A 24,952-nucleotide genomic window follows, 5' to 3' on the forward strand; every position below is an offset into this window, starting at 1 on the left:
GTTCCCTTTGTTTTTCCACCTGATTTTTCTAAGATAAACTTGGAGAGTGTCAGCATTAGGACTAAGGAAGGGAAAAGAAATAAAGGACTTGGCAGTAATATCCTGGTCAGCATAGGGAGAGTCTGAAAGCAAAGTCCTAGTTAACTTCAGTCCATACCACACCACTAAAGCTTGGTTACCAAATAAGTATTTCCTCAATACCATCACAATCATGAAGTGTGAATAACTGAGAAGTTCTCTAGATCTTTTAGAATATTTTTAGTTTCTGAAATAATTTTGCCACCTGCCTACATTTAAATTGCAATTTCATACAAAATTAAAAGTTAATTCAATTGTCAGAACTTCTCATTTATTCAATTCTAGAGTATAGTCAATATATATGTACTTAACCCTTTGCACTCCGCTGTCCCCTCTCAGGGGGGACATTGCAGTTTATTAGTGATTACGGGGAATTGAGTTAACTCAACGCACGTGTCAGCCGCAAAGTAGCGTCGAGTAGCTGGTAGCCAATGTCCAGAATGGTTCGGAGTGCAAAGGGTTAAATTTAATAAATACATGTTGACATCAGACTATAGATGACCTTTTTGATCATTTTGTTTAATAGGCTGAATAACAAAGTCACAAATGTTTAGCTATTTTGACATTAAAAGTGAAATTTCATATGGTTTAACTTAATACTTCGTAACTTTTTGTCTCCCCTATTCATTATATGCTCACTCAAGGTTGAGTATATGCTCAGCACTGTCTTAGGTGCTCTTTCTAATTCGAGTCTGAACTTCTCCCTGAAGTTTCATACACCTTATATATAGATAGTTTCAATGATTCAATTAATTTCACAAACTCTGATATGAATAGTAATATTTCATTAATTCCAAATCTTTCAAGTAAAAAAATAAGATTTAAATGTTGAAGCTAATTGCTATACTATCCATAATGAAAAAATATGCTAGGGAAAATATATGTTGGAACAAAATATAAGGAACAATTATTATTTTTTCTTTAATGCCTTTTGTTTTGTTTTTTCTTAATCCTCACCCTAGGATATTTTTCCACTGATTTTTAGAAAGAGAGGAAGGGAAGTGAGAGACACAGAGAGAGAAAAACATCGATGTGAGAGAGACACATCTATTGGTTGCCTTTTGAATGCTCCCTGACCAGGGCCAGGATCCAGCCTGCAACCGAGGTACATGCCCTTAACCAGAATTGAACCCAGGACCCTTCAGTCCTTGGACCGACATTCTATCCACTGAGCCAAATCAGCCAGGGCTCTTTTCTGTCTTGTCTCCCCAACTGTCCTGCTCACAGTCATCTTTAATTTTTGGATTTAGAGAACACTGCTTGGATAATATCCCTGCACTGTTCTATATGATTAAACTTTTAGAAACCCCAAGTGCTGTGATTATCATTTCATGTCTAACTGTGTTCCCGTAACTTGTAGATGTGCCTCCTGGAACGTGTGCTGCGTCCTACAAAGAATGTCTTTGTGAAGGACCCTCTTGCTAAATCTGAGAGGACACATCAGACAAAGTAACTAGAAATACATGGTTGATTATGTAGAGCTAGCACAGCTGAATAAGCAGGTTCAGGAATGGGTCTCGGGTGCTGCCTGGGCTCTGGGTTGGCTGCCTAATATGAAAACATCCTTTGTCACACTAAAGTGAGAAGCTGGACTGCTTGGAACTAATAGCCTCCAATGGAGCTTTTCATCTGTAGCATAACTGTAACTGCTCTATACAGCTTTGTACTCACTTGTTTGTATATTTAACTTACTGCTCCCTCCTTAAGCTATGAGATCCCATAGGAAGAATTCTGTATTCTTGTATAACATCTAGAATACTATTTTACACATGGCAGGCATTCATTACATATTTGATAGATGAAATAGTGGAATTATCAGTGCTCAACAGTTACACATCTGAAGTTCCGAGTATTCTGAAGATTAGCAATTTTGATGTGAGTATATTTCTTTTGTAAAAACAAAATATTTTTATTAATTTCAGAGAGGAAGAGAGAGAGAAACATCAATGATGAGAATCATTGATGGTCTGCCTACTGCATGCCCCCTTAATGGAGATCAAGCCCAAAACCTGGGCATGTTCCCTGATCAGGAATCAAATGGGTTCATAAGTTGATGCTCAACCACGGAGCCACACCAGCCAATCTATGTGAGTATATTTCTTACTAGAGGCATGAAATTCGTGCACCGCGGGGGTGCGGGGGTGTATGTTCCTCAGCCTGGCCTAAACTGGCAGTTGGACATCCCCTGAGGGGTCCCAGATTGGAGAGGGTGCAGGCCAGGCTGAGGACCCCCCCTTCCCGTGCTTGAATTTCGGCCCCCCACAGGGATGGGGCCTAAACTGGCAGTTGGACATCCCTCTTGCAATCTGGGATTTGTGTCCTTGAAGTTTCTTCACCTCTTTCATCACTGATCAATTTTATCTCTAAAGTAGAAAAAATACTTTCTTGCTGGATTATTGGAAGGATAAAATGAATGATGAATACATATCACCTAGCATAGCATAGGGGACTGAAGTAGGAATTTGATAAATTTTATCCTAACCATCACCATCATCATCCTAATAATAGTAGTCCTCTTCCTTCTAATAACTCAATGTGTAACCTCAGGCCAAAGAGTTGAATTTCTCTGGATTTCTTTTAAAAACTGCCCGGGAGGGCCTGGGGCAAATCACCACTCATTAATAGCAGCACTTTTCTGGAAATAAATTGGCGTTGGTAGAGGAGGGGAAGCAGAGGAAGGTATGAACAATTATAGGAAGCATCTTCCCACTGTTCCCTGATTGACTGCTGTACTCTATCCAAATCACTGTTTATGTACCAGAGCTCTGAGGGCCAAAAGTAAGAACATTAGAGGTCCTAAGCACATATTATGCACCATATGTAATTTAGAAATAAAGTTATGCTGCACTGTAAAATAAGTCTCAGAAGTCTGACAAAATTCTGATTTTTCTCATGAGTACTTTGATTTTTCTGGAGTATCAAATTCCAAAAAGGTATATTTTTCTCTTTCTTTCTGTTTATTTGGTGAACCTACTCTGTTTATTCTAAAGTAATTCATCTGCCTTTAGATAATCAAATTCTAAGTTGCAGGTTGTGGGGGCTAATTGTAGGAAGGCTCTTTAGAACGAGAGTCCAGGGCAGCCCCTAAGTTTGCTATACTTTCAGGCTGTGAGAATTAAGTAGAGGAACACATGGTAGAACTGTGCTTTGAAATGTACTAAGGTTCCAGATTGAAATAATTATTTTGTTAATGAGATCAGGAATGACTTAGAAGGCCTCATCCACTCAATGGTTACAATGAATTCCATGTTCCTAGGCCTAATTTATCACTGCAGCATTATGTAAAAAGCTCGTTTTCTTGTTAATCAAAGCTACCATTAACTAAGTATTCGCAGAGGAAAATGTAGTATTAATGAATAGCCCCAAACCTATACTTTTACCTAAGACTTTTAATCCTTTAAGGTCTTACATTTCAAAGTTTACAAAGCACTTTCACATGTGATATAATAATTAAGTTGGGCACAAAAGGACTTTTATTCCCACTTAGAGATGAGGAAACCGAGACTCAGAAAGTTAAAACGATTTCCCCATGGTCACACAGTTTGTGAGAAGGCAGGTTACCTGGTACCTCATCTAGAGCTTTCTACCATTTCACTTCTTTTCAACAAGCATGCTCATTGTGTTTTTCCCTTCTAAATTTTCTTCATTGCAAACACAGTGTAGGAGATATTATGGAATGACTTTACTCAATAAACTGTTTCCATTTGCTGCAAGGAACATACTATTTTCACTTGTTGCAAGAACTGAATAGGAAAAACAAATATAGATTTAGGTTATTTCTTTTCTTCTTTAAAAAAAAATATATTTTATTGATTTTTTTACAGAGAGGAAGAGAGAGGGATAGAGTTAGAAACATCGATGAGAGAGAATCATCAATCAGCTGCCTCTTGCACACCCCCTTCTGGGGACATAACTGCAACCAAAGTACATGCCTTTGACAGGAATCGAACACAGGACCCTTCAGTCCGCAGACTGATGCTCTATCCACTGAGCCAAACCAGTTTTCGCGGTTTAGGTTATTTCATTACCATTGGACTCTCCATAGAGAAGAGCAAGATGGTAAGGAATGGATCTGTACCTCTAGCCTGATATTATCCTGTAGAGTTGTCATTATCTATTCACATGATTACTTCTTTTTTTCAGATCCTAAGCAAAAATGAAGAAACTTTTCCTTGTTAACTCTGTATCCTGAGTCCTAATCAGTGTTTGATACTTTGTAGATCCTTAGAAATTGAACAGTGGGTGAGTATTTGACTCCACAGGTATTTGCATTATAAGTTTATATCTATTAAACTGATTTTCCTGTGAAATCATTAATGAACTATCCAAAAACTGTTAAATAAGGATTATGGCAAACAACACTGCACATTCTTTCAGGTTACAAACCTGAAAAAATAGGTTTGATACCTACTATATCAAAGATTGAGCCTAAGTGCTAGACTAACTGGTTATATTTTAAATTCTAGTCATATCAAAAGTTTTATACAGAGAAATTTCAAGTTGGCCCATTGTAGGACTTTAAAAACAGAGAGATGAATTCACATGTAACAAGTCCTGAGACTATCTTGCTTTGCTAAGATGTAAGTCTCTGGAATTTCCGGTGGAGATGTTTAGAAAAGATTCTTTTTCATCGGGATAGAAGTGGTATGTGGAGTGAGTTGAAAAGCTGGATTTAAGACTGGTTTGCTAATTTCTTTAGTGGCAATTTCACACGATGGACTACAGTCTCAGTGTCTGCTTTAGAGGAAGTAGGCTGGCTTGTGAGAGTTTATATTATGGCTAAACCAGTCCAGAGAAAAACCTTATTGCCTGGTAACCTCGGATAAAGCCTCCACTTTTTTTTTCAAGCCATGATGCCTCTGGTTCAGACCCTTGTCAACTCCTGCTTAAGACTATATAGCATTAATCTTACAATAGGTCTCAAATTCTGATCCCCATAAATTCATTCATTTACACATTTATAAAACATTTATGCATAACTACTCTATGTTAGGCTGTGTTAGAAACTGGAAACAGTAAGATAAGAAGGACATAGTTTCCTTTTCTGTAGGCGATAAATGCATCAGCTTGGAAAGGAAGGCACTATGTATGAGGTTCTATTATGGATTAGTCATTTTACACGTGTGCTTCTTTTTATTTCCACAATACTGCAATAGGATATTATTATTTCCATTTAAGGGGAAACTGAGTCTTGAACTTAAGGCTACATAATTTGCCTGTAGTGTATAGCTTGTCAGGAACTGGATCAGGTTTTATATTTAGGCTATCTATTTCAAAAGCCTGTGTCTTTTTCACTAAACCAGTGGTTCTCACATTTTAAGGTACATAGGAAACACTTGTTATATAGGAAATTTGTGAAAACAGATTATCTAGGCCATCTGCAGATTCTGATTCAGTAATTCTAGCATGGAAGCTCAAAAATCTATATTTTGTAAATTTGTGTAAATGGACCACACTTCAAAAAGTACTGTACCTCAAACAGAAAACAAATAAGAGATAAATTACAGCCACTATCATAAAGATAAGTACAAAGTAATAGGCAAGTATAGTATAGTCAACAGAATTAATTCCTAAATTGCAAATCTAATCATGTAATTTCCTGCTTAAGAGATGTGATGGCTACTCACAGTTTAAGGTTCAAACTCTGTATCAGAGCACAGAAGTACCTTTAAGATGTGGCTCTCATGTATATTTTCAGCCTCTTCTCTCCTCTCTTCCCTCTCCCAACACTTTCTTCTTGCCTTATTGAATTACTTCTCATTGCCCACAAGTCCCAAGTCTTTTATATCTATATATTATCACATTTCCACACTTTTTCAATGCACTTTCTCTTTAATCCAAGTGACTACTTCCTACTCATTCTCCCAAACTCAGTTTATATTATTATTATTTAAAATACTTTTTAAGTACTTATTAGATGCTAGATACAAATCTAAGCACTTACTTGTGTCAACTGTAATTTAATCCTACTGAATAACTACTAACTGAAGAAAGTGAGGCACAAAGAGATTAAGGTTATACAGCTGTTAAGTAGCAGAGCTAGGATTTGAATTCAGGCAATATGACATCATAAGCTCTTTTTAAAAATGATTTATTGTTTAAGGTATTACATATAGTAGTACATATGTCTCTTCACCCTCTCCTCCCCCCGCCCACTGATCTCCTCCCGGCCTCCCCTACCCTCCCCCCTCGCCCTACACTTACCCTCCCCCCGCCCCCCGCTTACCCCCCTTCCCCCGTGTCTTGTATCTATTGGTTGTGCTTATATGCATGCATACAAGCCCTTTGGTTGATCTCTTACCCCCCACCCCACCCCTACCTTCCAGTTGTAGTTTGACAGTAATTTTGATGTTTCTTTGCTTCTATTTTTGTTCAACAGCTTATAATGTTCTTTATATTTCACAAATGAGTGAGATTATGTAGTATTTATCTTTCTCTGACTGGCTTGTTTCACTTAGCATAATGCTCTCCAGTTCCACCCATGCTGTTGCAAATGGTTAAGAATTCTTTCTTTTTTTACAGCTGCATAGTATTCCATTGTATAGATGTAGCACAGTTTTCTAATCCACTCATCTGCTGATGGGCACTTAGGCTGTTTCCAAATCTTAGCTATTGTAAATTGTGCTGCTGTGAACACAGGGGTGAATATATTCTTTCTGATTAGTGTTTCTATTTTCTTGGGATATGTTCCTAGAAGTGGTATTACTGGGTCAATTGGCAGTTCCACTTTTAATTTTTTAAGGAAATGCCATACTGTTCTCCACAGTGGCTGCACCAGTCTGCATTCCCACCAGCAGCACCAGGGTTCCTTTTTCTCAGAATCCTATATAGCACTTTTCATTTGTTGATAGCCATTCTGACAGGTATGAGACAGTATCTCATTGTTGTTTTGATTTGCATCTCTCTGATGATTAGTGACTTTGAGCATGTTTTCATATGTCTCTTGGCTTTCTGAATGTCCTCTTTCAAAAAGTGTGTATTTAGGTCCTTTGCCCAGTTTTGATTGGATTATCTTCCTTTTGTTAAGTTGTATGAGTTCCCTGTAAATGTTGGAGATTAAACCCTTATTGGAGATAATATTGGCAAATATGTTCTCCCATGCAGTTGTGCATTCTTCTTGTTTTCATAGCTCTTAACCATTAACTTTTAGTTGACTCTTATGAGACAATGAGATACTCTTAATTAAGGATTCGTCCAGTGACCAGGGCTGACTCCAAACCATAGTTTCTTCAGATTGCTCTAACCTACTCTCATCTTAGTCTTCTTCACTAACTTCCTTCTCCATTTGTACATGGACTACATATCCCTGATTTGAACCTAATTATTCAATAACTAGTAGCCTGGTGCACAAATTTTGCATATTGAAAGGAAATTAATTAGAAGAAATATTTTAATATCGCTATTCATCCTTTCTCTATAATAGAAGTGTCAAGCAAATTCAAGATCCACAATGACAGATCAAAACATGCAATCGGCATCAGCAAGAGCTTTATATATATATAGATAAACTTGCTTAATTAGACATGCTTTCTGATTTAGCTAAGCTTTTTCCAACTCAGTGAAGCACCCCAACTTTTCTTTAAGGTAATTGTCAGTAACACAGCAGTAAATACCAGCACGAAGCAGATTATTATTGTAGATCATGCAGGGAGAAAACCTGAAGTCATTTTCAAGGTCCACCATTTCTTACTTTTCAGTTGGATCAAGTTTCTAAGCTTTCTAAATCTCTGTTTTCCAGGTAATGAAAAGAAAATAGGATTCTACTGGGTCTCCTATCTACCTACTCCATGACTTCTGTGAAAATCAAATGAGATGAGGCACAGGAAAAGGCTTCACAGACATTTGATTGAATTGTTAAATGTTTGCTCCTAACTATAAAGCAAGTCGAGTTCCTAAAGAAATTCCAAAGAGACTAGTTGTCACTAGGGAGAGGGAGCCAGGTGTTGCTACATGATGTTTCTGGGCTGAACTGGGCTGTGGGCACCATGGGATCTTGGCTGCAATTTGGTGGGCTGTTGCTCCAGGGAGGTGACGGGGCCTGTGTTCCACTTGGGGGAAGCCGAGTGTTGCTTTGTGGGTGCCAGGTCCATGGTGCCGTTCCTCTGTAAATGGCCAGTGCATGTCATGGCAGCTCCTGCATTGAGCTTCTGCCCCTGGAGGTCAGTGAGCATCATAGTGACTGGATGGACAGTCAGACACTTAGCATATTAGCCTTTTATATAAATATATAGATTGCTTCATGTAAGGAAGTTTCATTGTTAGAAATAAGTGGCAAGCTCCCTGAGGGTAGAAACCCAGTATAGCATGACACATGGCAGGCACTGAAAGAATTTTTGTTGGACTGAAATTCAGAGTAAGCATTTTACCAGCTAAACTGTGTTCAGTGGTTATTAAAGAGAAAGCACATAGAAGGGGAATGGATAGTTCTTCCAACGTGGAATGAAGGAATGAGTGGGCAAGTATTTGTTAGATTAGATAGTTCCTTCTTTGATAGAAGGCTGTCATTCTGAGAAGTGAATATGAAAGGGATGGTTGGTAAGTATATGGAGGATTGTTCTCTAAGGCTGGCTGGTCCTGTCAAAGTGAAATTCTGTAGTTCAGTCTCCTAGTAAATAATAATTGGATAGCTATAGCTATCCATTGAAATTATTATTTGGATTAAAAAGCTGTATAGGTTTAACACCCTTCCCAGGTTAAGAGATGTTTATAAGCAATGCTGAATAGTTCTATTGTTTGCATGAATCAACTAGTTCAGGACGGCAAAGTACATGTTCTTTGTCTCAGTTACCCTTGGAATATTTGCAGTGAATAGATTTCACAGGCTATATTGATTGCAAATTTTGTTGTGTTTTTTTGTTATTTAATTGGGTTCTTATAAGAAATTCAGAACACCAGTTTATGAGGATAAAGCCCATTGATGAGAGCGAACAGAGAGTGGAGGTAGCCCTGGAGCTGAGGAACAGCTTTGATTTTTGGCAGAATTTGTGCGTCCACAGCTTTCTGGTTAACCTTATGCTGTTCTGTAATCTTGTATTTCTCTTTCTCTGTGTTGAAGATCTCACCCTCCTGAGGCCTGGGCTTGCACGAGCCACTGCTCAGCTGCTTCAAGAAAACCACCCTCTTGCCTCTGTGGCACCCAGTGAGGATGATCGGAACGGTCCCAGGAGTGGTGCTGGCCCGCAATCTCCTCACATGCTGACTGAAGGATTTCTTGACATGGCTCAACAGCTTTTGAGGCACATCTTCAGCAGGATAATATCTAGGAATTTTGCATATCTTATCAACTCAGGTACCACCATTCTTGTCACCACCAACTGGTTTTGTGACAGTAACAAGAACTTTCTCCTTCTTTTTCTTTTCAATCTTGGACATACGGGCTGAATACTTCCTCTTGTACACGGCCTTCTGCAAATACATAGCCGACCGGGAATATCTGCCAATTCCTCTGATGAGAATGGAGTTTTGGCTGCAGTGGAGCTGCCCCTTCTTAGGCGCCTTCACCTTGCCGCTGGCATCAGCCTTCTTCTTGGCTTCAGGTTTCTTCTCCTCAGTATAAGACTTCTTCTCCTCAGTATCCGGCTTCTCAGTTCTCTTTTGACCCACCATCTTGCAAGATGGGAAAGAACTATATTGTTTGCATTTTACATAGTTATACTAATCCATTTTTTCCCCCTCAGGGTAAACTCTTAAAACTGCTAAAGTAATAAATCAATTATAGACACATGCATATGATATAAAAGTGTTATAAAAAACATAATTTAAGGAAGCATTTCTTTATAGCAATAATAAAATAGGATAACTTTTTAAAAGGAAAATGTGTAAATTGGTGCAATATGGAGGATACTAAAAAAATTTTAAAAATTAGAATGTATCATCCAGCAAATCTATTTCTCGGTATTAATCTGAAAATAATGAAAACACGACAAATGTGTTGGTTTTAGGGGCAAAGAAATGAATCAATGGTGGTTAACCTGGTGAATGGTTATACTAGTATATCATCCTTCAAGACTCAATGTTTCCTTCTCAAAGAAGTCTTCTTTGTGCCATTTCTGTACTTTGTACTGTAGCCATTGCTGTATTCTCATACTATTTTGTAATTACCTGTCTGCTGGCATGATAGGTAATTGGATAGAATAATTGGAATTAAGACAAATTTATAACTAGAAGAAAAATGCCCAAAATTTCTCAGGATCCCCTCAGGAGAAGCATAAGAAATCAGAGAAAAGTAATTTGGAAAGGCAAAGTGACTTGTTAAAAATACTAATGGTAGGCAATTGAATTTCTTCTATATAAATTTTCTGCTTCCTATATGTTGGACCAACATAACTTCAACTTCTTCATTCTTTTGCTCATACTTTCTGCACATCTGAATGCTGTTTCCTCTTATCTCTGCATGCACAATTGTTCTGTCCTTTCCAGTATTAGCTCACATCGTAACTCTTCAGAGAAGTGTCTCCCGATTATAAGGATTACTCTTTCTGAAGTCTTCTAGGTCATATAACAAACTATTTTGTAAGGATATACTTTTAGCTTTTTCACTGTAGAAAGTAAGTTCCTTATAAAAAAGTACTGTCCTTCAGACTTCTTTAAGCCTCTCCATAAACAACCAATGGAAGGCCCTCAATCTGGTAACAAACAAATTCAAGGTAAAGGTAGAATGCACATGTACTTTCAACAACCAAATTCCTTCTTACAAACACAGTCATATATTGCCTAGCAGGGGAAAAAATTTTCATGTAGGATATGACTGTCTCCAAAGGTAGAGTTTTATGTATATAATATTTAAGGCATGAACAGTTTCTTCAGATTGTTTTGAAAGAATTTGCCTGAAGAAAGTTTCAGTTAACATTTTCTTTAGGTGCTTGTGAGGTTTAGGACCTTGGGAAGGTCTCAACTGTCACTTGAGGAGACTTTAGAAGTAGAGGGGTTTGTTTTTTTGTCAATCCTCACCCAAGCATATTTTTCCATTGAATTTTAGAGAGTGAAAGGGAGAAGAGACACAGAGATATCGATGTGAGAGAGACACATTGATTGGTTGCCTCCTGCATGGGCCCCCAAGGCTGCAGATTGAGCCTGCGACCCAGGAACACGCCCTTGACTGGAATCGAACCTGGGACCCTTCAGTCCGAGGGCTGACGCTCTATTCACTGAGCCAAACTGGCTACGGCAGAGGTTTTAATTTTTATTTGGAGAATACTAAGATAGCTGCTTTTAAAACAATGGTACATAAAAGAAAATACAACAACTAGTTATATTTTCCTCAAAGCTAGCAAATATTGCATAGCTAGAAAGTAAGCTTACTTCGTTATATTCTACTGTTACTAAAAACAAAACGTGGACAGATTAGACCAGCAATTTAACAATGAGTGCCTTTACAGTAATAAACATTGACAGTCCAAGAAAAAAAGAATGCATTACTGAGATACTATCAATTGTGTTCTGTCATTACAAGGCTGCTGCACCCAGTCTAAGCTTGTCAAAAAGTGTTACTGTAATCCATGAAGAAATTCCCACCTCAGGTAAAGGAAGAAAAAATGTGAAGGGCTGGCCCTGAACAGGTGTGTCAAATTGTAATGACAAAGTTGAGTTATAAATCTCTTTACATTAGTTTCATACATGATAAGTTATTAACTTCTACTCTGAGGTGTCAAGCATGGATGAACAGATCCATCAGCAGGCACTTTAAGAGCAGCAAGTGTAAATAAACAGGGTGTGGATATATCTTTTTAACAGTGAGCATTTATTCCATGCACAAGAGTAGACAGTTATGACAAACTTTCTTATTCTACTCAAGAATATGATATCTGGGAATCTGGAATGTCTGACCTACTCTTCAGGTCTTTCCACTCTGATTCTACCTAATCTTGGTAAGAGCACTGCTTCAGTTTATCCCACGAATTTTTAATGTAAATGTAACATTACAGCTTTATAAGGGATCATGATGTATGCAAAGCACATAAGTGTGTATTCTGGCTTTGACACAATTGTATGACTTTGGGCAATTTATTTAACTTCTGAAAAGCCTTAGTTTCCTCCTCAATAAAATGGGACAACAACTATCCCCTAAGTTTATCATGAAAACTAAAAGAGATTAGTTACAGAAAGCATCTAACATAGTGACTGGCACTAGCAGATATTCACATATTTGCTTGTTCCCTTCATTAATGTAGTTGAACTAACATCCTTAATTCCCTAAGAGGTAAAAGTTTGAAATACTTTTAAATACAGAGTAATAAAATGCTCAGGTTTAAAGCTCACTGGAGCAGAGTGTGAATCTTTTCCACTCTGTCAGTTTCCAGTAGTGTCTGAGCAAGGATTGAGCCCAAGAATCAACTACTTCTGATATTGCCAGCCCACAGCAATCTCTCACTTCTCTGCATTTAAAAGTATTGGATATCCATGTGTATTGTTGTGCTTTCTTTTGTTAAATTATGATAAAATATACATAATATACCACTTAGTGATATTAAGCACATTTATAATGTCATGCAAACCATCATAACTTTTTCTTAAAAATATTTTTTGATTGATTTCAGAGAGGAAGGGAGAGGAAGAGAGGGAATCATTGTTTGGCTGCCTCTTGCACGCTCTCTCTTGCGGCTCGAGCCTGCAACCTAGGTATGTGATCTTGATTGGAATTGAACCCAAGGCCCTTCAGTCCGCAGACTGACACTCTATCCACTGAGCCAAACCAGCTAGGGCAAAAGTAAGTTATTTTTTAAAATTCTCACCCAAAGAGTGAGGATATTTTTTCCATTGATTTTTTCCCCTCCTTCCTTCCTTCCTTCCTTCCTTCCTTCCTTCCTTCCTTCCTTCCTTCCTTCCTTCCTTCCTTCCTTCCTTCCTCCCTCCCTCCCTCCCTCCCTCCCTCCCTCCCTCCCTCCCTCCCTCCCTCCTTCCTTCCTTCCTTCCTTTTTTTAGAAAATGAAAAGGACGGGGGAGTGTGTGTGTGAGGGGAAGAGAAACATCCCTGTGACAGAGACACAAACAGCTGCCTCCCACCGGTCCTGACCAGGGGTATAGCGGTGGGAAAAGAACCTGCAACCCAGGTACATGCCCTTGACCTGGAATAAGACCTGAGACCCTCTGGTATGCAGGCTGATGATCTAACCACTAAGTAACTTGGTCAGGGCAAGGTTATAGTAAGTTTTAAAACCAAAAAGTGTCAACCCTCTTATTTTTTTTGTTTGTTTGTTTGTTTGTATGTGGTGTTTTTTTTTTTTAAGATTGTCTTTGTTATTTTGGATTCCTTGAAATTCCGTATGAATTTTAGAATAGATTTTTGCAAAAAATACTCTTGGAATTTTGATAAGGATTACATTGCATCTGCAGATTGATTTGAATAATGTTGTCATCTAAACATTGAGTATCTGAATCCCCAAAACATGGGAAGTATTCCCACTTATTTAGGTATTTTTTAATTTCTTTCAGCAATATTTTATAGTTTCAGTGTACAAAATTTGGGCCTCCTTGACTAAATTTAATTCTAAATATTTTATGATTACTGATGCTATTGTAAATGGAATTGTTTTCTAAATTTTCTTTTCAGAGTTTTCATTGCTAGTGTATATATTTATAGAAATACAACAATTTTTTTATTTTAGATCTTGCAACTTTGCCAAATTTGTTTATTAGCTCTAACAGGTGTGTATGTGTTCATAATCTTTAGGTTTCTCACATATAGGATCGTGTCATCTGTGGAGACAGAAAACTTTACAATTTGGATGCCTCTTATTTATTTTCTTGTCTAACTGCTCTGTATAGAACTTCCACTACTATGTTGCATACCAGTGGTAATAGGCTTCCTTATATTAGTGGGAAAACTTTCCAGTGTTTTATCATTGAGTATAAATGTTAGCTGTGGGTTTCTTATACATTGGCTTTATTATGTAGAGAATTACATTCCTAGTGTATTATGTGGCTTCATTATAAAAGGGTATTAGATTTTATACTTTTATTTCATCAATGAATCTTACTAATACCAGATTTATAGATTATCTATATATATAAAAGCCTAACCAACTGTTGTGACTAGTCAACCAACTACAGTCACTATGACGATGCACTGACTATCAGGGGGCAGAGGCTCAATGCAGGAGCTGCCTCCTGGTGGTCAGTGTGCTCCCATAGTGTTCTCTGTAATTTATTGGTAAAAAAGTGGACTTTAGCCCAGCTGGTTTGGTTCAGTGGGTGAGCACTGACCCATGAACCAGGAGGTCACAATTCGATCTCCAGTCAGGGAACAGGCTGGTTTTCAGGCACAATCCCCAGTAGGGGCCATGCTAAAGACAGCCAATGGATGTTTGTCTCTTATCAATGTTTCTATCTTTCTATCCTTGCCATTCCTCTCTCTAAAACACATGTGTCAAACACAAGGCCCGCGGGCCAAATCCGTCCCGCCAGGCCTTGCAATGTGGCCCTCACCGCGCTGTCATCACTGCACTCCGCTGCGTTTCCATCACAATGACAGTTTATGACTGTTCAGTAAACCATTCGGCCCGCGATTTAGGCTGGATTTTAGATTTTGGCCCCTTCTCTGATTGAGTTCGACACCCCTACTCTAAAATCAATACAAATATATTAAAAAAAAAAAAAAAAAGTGAACTTTAGTACCGAGCATAAGATACTGGCCCATGTGCAAACCACCAACTTTAGGAAAATTCCTAAGGTAATAATTCTAAAATAATAAAAATAATCCTTGCCGGGACCGGTTTGGCTCAATGGATAGAGCGTCGGCTTGGGGACTGAAGGGACCCGAGTTCGATTCCGGTCAAGGGTATGTACCTTGGTTGCGGGCATATCCCCAGTAGGGGGTGTGCAAGAGGCAACTGATCGATGACTCTCTCTCATCGATGTTTCTAACTATCTCTCTCCCTTCCTCTCTGTACAAAATCAATAAAATATATTTAAAAAAAACAATCCATAATATTTAATTCATACTAATAATAGTTTATAAACTATTAGAAGATAATTAATATTGTTTGTAATATTTTACAAAAGCTATCTATATCCAGTTTAATGACTCCTAGATTTAGCAATAGTGTAGCTTTCAGATTCGATTTCTTTTCTTTGTTTCTAACAACTTAGGAAATTCCAATTGATAGATCATTAAAAATAGAAGCAAATGATAAATTAAAGAAAAAAACTCTTCTAAGGGAATAAAAAAGAAGCATATGCTTGTTGGTTCTTTCAGTTATGTCTGAATATTTGGATCAAACAAGGACTCAAATTATGTAGAGATTTCTTATTAAGGGCTAAAGTTCTGTCAGACTTAAGTAAACAAGTTTACCACACTCAAAGATGAAAGTTGACTGTTTAACCTTGGGAGATAGTGGTAAGTAGAATCCTAATTCATTCTTTGGTTGTTCTTGCTTTAAAATGTTTATTTTCATACTCTTTTAAAGCCTTATTTGGGAATTTGAAATATCATCTACTGTATACAATCATTTTCTTTCAATGAAGGATGAGGAAAATTATCAAGTTTTTTTTTTTAGAAATAAGTCAAACTCATTATGATTAAAGCCATGTGCACCAGTTAATTTTTTCTTAATAAATCTTAAATTAAAAACTATGATATTTTAATTTTTTATTTTTTTAAATATATTTTATTGATATTTCTACAGAGAGGAAGGGAGAGAGATAGAGAGCCAGAAACGTCGATGCGAGAGAAACATAGACCAGCCGCCTCCTGCACACCCCCTTCCGGGGATGTGCCCGCAACCAATGCACATGCCCTGGACCGGAATCGAACCCGGGACCTTTCAGTCCGCAGACCGACGCTCTACCACTGAGCCAAACCGGTTTCGGCGAAAAACTATGATATTTTTAGCTTTCAAAAAAGAGGTTTAGGATACTCAAGAATATATTGCTAAGATATAAAATTTGAACAAGGCTATTGCATTTGTACTTTTATTATCAATGTCATAAAAGTTTTTACCTCATACTTCATTATTAAAACTCATGCTCAGATCTTTCCCTTAGAACAGAAGATCTCAAACTTCAGTGTGTAGCGGAAGAAATAGGTGGGTTTGTTAAAACACAGCATTGCTGGATCCCACCCTCATAATCCTAATTCAGCAGGTCTGGGTTGGGACCTGCTGACACTTTGACTCAGACAACTAGTATACTTGTCTGAGAAGAAAACAGATATATGATTTCCAAAGATTTTCTCCTAATCCTCTACCCTAACTTTGGAATTCTCTTAATTATGTTTACCTTAATTTTGAACTAGCCTGAACTATGCTATATTGATTTACAATATTTATTATATTATTTTCAGCTTTATGCTTCAATGAACCACATTCAAGCCCTAATCAATTTTGGAAAATTAAGAATATTAACTAATTTAAGCAAGGAAATCAATGTAAACGTAACTAAAATGTGAACAATATGGAAACTCAAAAGCCAAAGTCAACTCCCCCAGTTAATCAAAGCAACCAATACAATGTTTGTTAATCAAAGCAACCAATACAACCCTTGTTATATATGAGCAGTCTAATTGTAACAATAAATGAACTAAAATCTGGAGGGATATTGTAATTTATTTTATATTTCAAAATGTGAAATAAATATAAACAAAACCGATTACATTGCTTTTTCATATCTAGGTGCTTGGAATTCTTGGTAGGTAGCTGAATATTCCAGTAGTCCAGGAATTACCCTGAGAAATACTGCCCTCGAGACCAGAAGTATGCCTGGCATGTAGCCGGATCCTGAAGAGTGGCTATTATTATATTGATTCTCACCTACTCTATCTGCCTTATAGCTTGCTCTTGGTGAATGCAAGAACCCTTTTGTGTGCTCTATTCAAGCAAGCTCCCTGCTTAAACAGCATGTCCTGCTCACCCAGGTAAGGTGCTCCTGGAACTCCATTCACCTGATCACTTCACAGATATCACACGGGGCAAAAAACCCTCTCAAAATACTTATGCACCCAATATAGGAGCTCTAAAACTATAAAGCAAATTATTAGTAGACCTAGAGAGAGAAATAGACAGCAATAAAGTAATAGCAAGAGACAGATTTTTTTCAGTGTATTTTTTTTATAATTGTCTAAAGTCCTGCATATGACTCCTTTTCCCCCAATTGAACCCCTGCTTCCCGCAGCCATTCCCACCCTGGGCAAGCCCCCACTGCCCTAGTGTCTGTGTCCATTGGTTATGCTAATATGCATGCATACAAGTCCTTTGGTTGCTCTCTAACCGCCCCCTCCGCTACCATTTGTCTCTGGATCTATTCTTGTTCATCAAATTATGTTGATCATTGTAGCCCATGTATAAGTGAGATCATGTAATATTTATCTTACTCCAACTGACTTATTTTGCTTAGCATAATGCTCTCCAGTTCATCCATGCTGTTGCAAATGGTAAAAGTTCATACTTTTTTTTATAGTGGCATAGTATTCATTGTGTAGATGTACCACAGTTTTTTAATCCACTCATCAATAGCGGAAATATTAATACTCTTTTCATCCAGATATAAAATTAATAAGAAAACATGGTACTTAAACATTTTAGACATTTATAGACATATATACAGAACATTTCATGGAAAAGCAACAGAATACACATTCTTCTCAAGTCCATATATGGAACATTCTTCAGAACAGATCATATATGTTAGGTCACAAAACAAATCTTAAAACATTTAAGAAGATTGAAGTCATATCAATCATCTTTCCTCAACCAATGGCATAAAACTAGAAATCAGTTCAAGAAGAAAACTGATAAGTTCACAAATATATGGAGATTAAACAGCATACTACCAACCAAACAAAATGTGTCAAAGAAGAAATCAAAAGATTAATAAAAAATGCCTAAGACAAGTGAAAATGGAAATACAACATACTAAAACATATGGGATGCAGCAAAAAAAGTTCTAAGAAAATAGTTCATAGAGATAAATGCATATATAAAGAAACAAGAGGGATCATAAATAAACAATGTAACTTTACAGTTAGAGGGAATAAAAAAAAAATCAAACGAAGCCCAATTTTAGAAGAAGGGAAGATAAAACAAAGATTAGAGCAGAAATAAGTGAAATAATATGAGTCTAAAAAGACAATAAAAAGATAAATGAAACTAACAGCTGTTTTTTTTTAAAGATAAAAAAATATTGACAAACCATTCACTGAGAAAAAAGTGAACTGAAATACATAAAATCAGAAATGAAGAGATGTTACAACTGATACCACAGAAATACAAAGGAACATATGAGACGGCTATGGACAATTATATATTAACAAATGAGATCACCTAGAAGAAGTGGATGAATTCCTAAAAACATACCACCTACCATGACTGAATCAGGATGAAATAGAAAATCTATTGAATAGACTGATTATACTAAAGTAAGGAGAATGAATCAGTAATAAATACTTCTCAACAAACTAAAGTCGAGGCCCAGATGGTTTCACTGGTGAATTCTACTAACATTTAAAGAAGAATTACTAGTAATGAGAGGAGTAAACTCTTCCAAACTCATGATACAAGGCCAGCATTACCCTGATACCAAAACTAGAGAAGGATGCTTCAAGAAAATAAAATTAGGGGAACCAAGATGGCAGTATATATAGGTAAGTGCCTGTACTCACTGCCTCCCACAACCATATCAAAACTGCCACTAAAATACTGAAAAACCATGATTCAGAACCACCTGAAATCTGGCTGAATGAAGTCCTACAACTAGAGAAGTAAAGAAGAAAGCACTGGTAGGAGGGGTGGAGTCATGGAACAAGCTAGTCTGACACCCATACGTGGAGTATTTTTTTAATTGGGAGGGATATCTCCAAGGCCTCTTGTGAGAAGCAGGGGATCCCAGCTGCACACCAAACCCCTAGCCAGGATTCCAGAGTTGGGAAGAGAAGTCCCTGTAACTTCAGGCTCTTCCATTGTAGACACAGTTGGTCTTAACAGCCAGTTGGCTGGAAAGTCATTTCCTTGCAGTGATGCCAACAGCAAGGGCTCAATTACAATAAAAGTGTGTACACAGCCCACACAGGGGAGCACCTAGAGTGCCCAGCTCAGGTGACAGGGGAGGCTGAGCCACTGGGCCCTATAGGACACATAATACACAAGGCCAATTCTACCAATTCCAGAAAACATAACATCTAACTAATGCAAAGATGCAAACACAGGGAAGGTGCCAAAATGTGGAGACAAAGAAACATGTTACAAATAAAAGAAATGAAAGGAAGCATGCTACTGGGTACAGAATTCAAAACAATGGTTATAAGATTACTCAAAGGCCTTAATGAGAGCTTCAAGGAACTTAGTGAGACTTTCAAGGATCTTAGTGAGAATGTCAAAATTGTAAAAAATAAAAAATAAAAAAAAAGACAAGTCAGAAAATAAGTATATACTAATTGAAATAAATAATTTATAGGGATTCAACAATAGAGTAGAGAATTCCAAACATCAAATCAACAATTTGGAATATGAAGAAGCAACAAATATCCAATCTGAAGAGCCAAAAGAACAATTATAAGCATTATTGGATTAACATGGGTGTCAAACTCAAAAACAACTTGCAGAAAGTTCAAACGTTGCTCAGCAAACAATTTCTGATAATTTACAAGCAATGGGAAAGATGTTAAAGGAAGGAAAATGGGTGCCATATCAACTGAACAAAAGACAAATGGAAAACTGAAAAGTCATCAGTAAAATGTTGCTTAAACCGCACAAAAGAAAGTCTTTTTTGCATCGGATTGTGACTGGCGATGAAAAGAGGATTTATTTTGAGAATCCCAAATGCACAAAATCATGGGTTGATCCAGGTCAACCATCAACATCAACTACAAGGCCAAATCAGAAAGAAGCCCATGCTCTGCATTTGGTGGGATCAGGAAGGTGTGGTGTATTATGAGCTTCTTAAACCAGGTGAAACCATTAATACTGATCGCTACTGACAACAAATAATCTATATGAACCACGCTTTGATAGAGAAAAAACCAGAATGGGCCAGAAGACATGGCAAAGTAATTTTGCTTCATGATGAAGCACCATCACACACTTCAAAACCAGTTAAGGACATGTTAAAAGATCTTGCCTGGAAAGTATTAACCCATCTGCCATATTCACCAGACCTTGCTCCTTCAGATTACCACTTGTTCTGATCAATGGCACAAGCACTTTCTGAGCAGCACTTCAAAACATAAGAAGTGGAAAATTGGGTCTTTGAATGGTTGCCTCAAAACAAGAAAAGTTCTACTGAGATGGTATCCACAAATTACCTAAAAGATGGGGAAAATGTGTAGCTAGTGATGGACATTACTTTGAATAAAGCACGTTTGATGTTTCTCTTGAAATTATCGGGTTTTCTTTGATTATAAAATCTACATTATTAACTGTACACCTAGTATTAAGTACACCGTATTTTTCGGACCATAAGACGCACTTTTTTCCCCCCAGAAGTGGTGGGGAAAAGTCCCTGCGTCTTATGGTCCAAATATAGCCTACACATATACTTTAAAAAAAAAAAGGTTTTTTACTTGCCCGGCTCTGTGTGGTCTCTGTGTGCTTGCCCGGCTCTAAAATGGTTCTAAATGCTGCTGTTTACTTTACAGGGTTGATTACATGTGTTTATGACTGTGATGTTGGGTTTTAATGCACATAAAATATTTTAGGACACTATTTGTTTCAGAATCTTTTTTTCTTCATTTCCCTTCTCTAAAAACTGGTGCGTCTTATGGTTCGGAGCATCTTATGGTCCGAAAAATACGGTATATAGCACTTGGCTAGATCCTGGGGATGGAGAGGTACTTTGCTCCAATGAGGGGCTATTGGCAACAAAAAGGAGGAAAGCAATTATCACTGTATGACAATAGCCACAGTCAATTTTTGCTTTTAGCCTTGTTCTAGCTAGTTTACAATGTTATAACTAGTTTACAGTTTTAATGCTCATTAGAGGTTACTTTTATTGTTGTAAAACAGTTGTTTGTAATTTTTCTTAATAGTCAGTGTTTCATTTACTTTGAAGGTAAGGTAATTAGGTATATGGTGGAAAGATGTTTATCTGTTACTCTATAAATTGACAATGACATTTCAAAATAATGAACTACTGTACTTAGTTAGGAATTTGTAATAATAGGTGTGTTGCCTTTAAGATTATGTGTATCCTAGAAATGAGGCATTGATTGACAATAATTTACTAAATACATTCTTCAGACATTTAAATCTTGTGTCTCATTAGTACTAGATTTACAGATTATGCTGTATAATAGGAAAGTACAATATCTGCATACATATTCCCAGTTCATTCTTTTATCTTATTTTGTGTTCCTCATAATTCACTGGTAAAGAAATTGACTTTAATTCCTTTAATACTTTGCATAAAATTGAATATGAGGGTTACAGGAAAAATCCACGGCTCCATATAATTGAAAGTTTTATTGAAATTTATCTGCAAGAGGTAGGGATTTCTCTGTTTTTAGACTGCCTTCTTGAAAATTACTATTCGGGTCATAAGTAGAGAGTTTCTAAGAAAAGCTTTTCTAAGTTTAAAATATATTTTATTGATTTTACACAGAGAGGAATTGAGAGGGACAGAGAGTTAGAAATGTCGATGAGAGAGAAACATCGACCAGCTGCCTCTTGCACACCCCCCACTGGGGATGTGCCCGCAACCAAGGTACATGCCCTTGACCGGAATCGAACCTGGGACCCTTCAGTCCGCAGGCCAACGCTCTATCCACTGAGCCAAACCAGTCCTGGCTCTAAGTTTAAAGACTTCTTTTGGACAGACTATGCACAGATCATAATGATTTCCTATCTGCTGAGTGTATGTGACAAAAAACACTGCTCCCTGTCATTGTGAATTTACCTTCACTTTCTTCTTAGTATGCTTTTATTGATTTTTAGAGAGGAAGGGGATGCGTTAGAGAGAGAAATATCAATGATAGAGAAACATCATCAATCGCCTGCCTCCTGCAGGCCCCCTTCTGGGGATCAAGCCCACAACCTGAGCATGTGCCCTGACAGATAATCCAATCCTGATCTACAGGTTCCGGGGTTGATATCCAACCACTGAGCAACATAGGTTGGGACTGCCTTTACTTTTTAAACATTTCAAATAAGACACCTTAAGCTTCCAGTTAAAATTAAATTCATGAATGATTCTGTTAGCAGAATTACTGAAATATTATTTTTAAATATTATTTCATAGAAATTCTTCCAATTATTCATTTATCCAATCATTTGACATTTCATTTTATTTTTTAAAAATATGTTTTATTATCTTTTTTACAGAGAAGAAGCGAGAGGGAAAGAGAGTTAGAAACATCGATCAGCTGCCTCCTGCACACCCCCTACTGAGGATGTGCCTGCAACCAAGGTACATACCCTTGACTGGAACTGAACCTGGGACCTTTCAGTCTGCAGGGCGACGCTCTATCCACTGAGCCAAACCAGTTTCGGCCACTTGACATTTTATTTATTTATTTATTTATTTATTTATTTATTTATTGTTTAAAGTATTACATATAGTAGTACATATATCTCCTCCTTTTTCCCCCCCATTGACCAACCCCCAGCCTCTCCTACCCACTGTCCCAAGTCCTCACAACCTTGCTCTTTTAACAAACGCAGGCTTTTGAAAGACAGACAAGTAAATAAAATAAAATATACAAGATTATATTAAAACTAGAGGCCTGGTGCATGAAATTCATGCACAGGAGGTGTGTGTGTGTGTCCCTCAGCCCAGCCTGCACCCTCTCCAATCTGGGACCCCTCAAGGGATGTCTGACTGCCCATTTAGGCCCAATCCTGATGGGCAGTTGGACATCCCTCTCACAATCCAGGGCTGCTGGCTCCCAACTGCTTACCTGCCTGCCTGCCTTCCTGATTGCCCCTAACCGCTTCTGCCTGCCAGCTTGATCAACACTTACCCACTCCCATGCAAGCCTGATTGATATCTAACTGCTCCCCTGCCAGCCTGTTTGCCCCAACTTCCCTCCTCTGCCAGCCTAGTCACCCCTAACTGTCCTTCCCTGCAAGGTTGATTACCCCCAACTGCCCTCCCCTGCTTGCCTGATCGCACACAACTGTCCTCCCTTGCAGGCCTGGTCCCTCCCAATTGCCCTTCCCTGCTGGCCATCTTGTGGTGGCCATCTTGTGTCCACATGGGGGCAGGATCTTTGACCACATGAGGGTAACCATCTTGTGTTTTGGAGTGATAGTCAATCTGCATATTACTCTTTTATTAGATAGAATAGAGGCCTGGTGCATGGGTGGGGGCCAGCTGGTTTGCCCTGAAGGGTGTCCCGGATCAAGGTGGGGGGGTTCCCTTGGGGCATGGGACAGTCTGGGCTAGGGGCCTGTGGTGGTTTGCAGGCCGGACACAACCTCTGGCGACCCAAGCGGAGGCCCTGGTATCTGGAATTTATTTATCTTTTACAATTGAAACTTTATAGCCTGGAGTGGAGCCAACCCTCCTGCTTGCTTGGTGGCGGCAGCCATTTCTGTTGGAATTTATGTGTCTTCTATAATGGAAATTTTGTAGCCTGGAGTAGAGGCCTAGGTTGGCCAGGACTACAGAAGCTTGGCTTCCTTTATCGCCTGGGGCAACTCTAGCATCCTGATCTTCCAGCTCTGAGGCTGCCGCCATTTCTGTTGGAATTTATTTACCTTCTATAATAGAAACTTTGTACCTGTGAGTGGAGGCCTGGGCCTGCCAGGGTGTGTGGAAGGCTTGGCTTCCTCCATTGTCAGGGAAACCCAAGTCTCCCTCCTGCTCTCTTTGGCTGTAGCCATCTTAGTTGGGGTTAATTTGCATATTCACTCTGACTGGCTGGTGGTGTGGCTTGTCAGTGTAGTGGAGTATGGTTAATTTGCATATTACTCTTTTATTAGATAGAGCTTTCTACATGTTCAGTTTGCAATAAAGGTTATTCTATTGAAAACATTCACTATACCTAGAAACTTTCATCATTGCTCAGAAATAAAACTCTTCCTTATTCTATAGAAATATTTTTGTAATTTAATTAACAAACAAAATTAAAGATGATTTTATTAATAGGTGTGAACTTAGCATCTCAAACTAACAAATATTAATATTTGTTTCCTATTTTGTCTTAAAGCTATTTTTTAAGTCTAGAAATTTCTTAACTGATAAAGCACTAATGATTACTTAAGATTATTATAGATTCCACCAGCTGTACGACCTTGGATAAATTAACCTTTTGACCCTTCAGTTTTTTCATATGAAAAATGGGGAAAATAGTACCTATCTGTGCTAGATTATCTTCCATTGCCCCTCAGTATCCATGCTCTACCTTGCTTTTTGCCCAAGAAGGTTCTAGATGGGTTAGATGAATAGGAGGTACTAGCAGTTTACTCCCTACCAGGTCACCAAGGACTGGTTATATCCCTCTATCAGAAGCAGTCCTCTCTATACACCATCCTAGACTTTAACCATAGGGATGGTAATGTCTCCCTTAAGCCCTAGATTCTGTATTATCCATTGTTGACTTCCATTAACCCTGTCCATACCTTTATACAGTTCCCTCATTAAACTTTTTTCAACTCACCCAGTTTGAAAGTGCCACCTGTTTCCTGCCAGACTGTCTGATTCCTATATAACCGCATGGGGTGTTTTGAAAAGCACATGATAAATATTCATTAAGTGTTGACTACCTTTGTCATTACCAATATTGCTGTTATTAGTATTTTATTTGAGGTTTCATGCTCATGTTCTCTATACCACATGAAAATATTCAAGAGAATGAGAAATTCAGAATTTTGGAGATCTTTTGCTAATCTCACAGTGCTTAAAAAATATGATCAAATGTAAACCATGTTTATTGCTAGTCAATCTCATATTTAAAAAGAGTAAAAGGACCTTAAAAGTGAGTAAAAAACCCATATAGTAGACAAGCCAC

The 24,952-nt window shown here is 37.9% G+C and overlaps 1 protein-coding gene and 1 pseudogene across 9 annotated transcripts in view; both read right to left on the reverse strand.

Moving 5' to 3' along the window:
• Positions 1-24,952, reverse strand: part of FAF1 (Fas associated factor 1) — a 294,589-nt gene that overhangs the window by 32,610 nt on the left and 237,027 nt on the right. The window lies entirely within an intron of this gene.
• Positions 8,904-9,684, reverse strand: LOC118724552 (annotated as a pseudogene).

This window comes from Pipistrellus kuhlii, unplaced genomic scaffold, assembly GCF_014108245.1.
Source record: "Pipistrellus kuhlii isolate mPipKuh1 unplaced genomic scaffold, mPipKuh1.p scaffold_m20_p_2, whole genome shotgun sequence".
NCBI lineage: Eukaryota > Metazoa > Chordata > Mammalia > Chiroptera > Vespertilionidae > Pipistrellus > Pipistrellus kuhlii.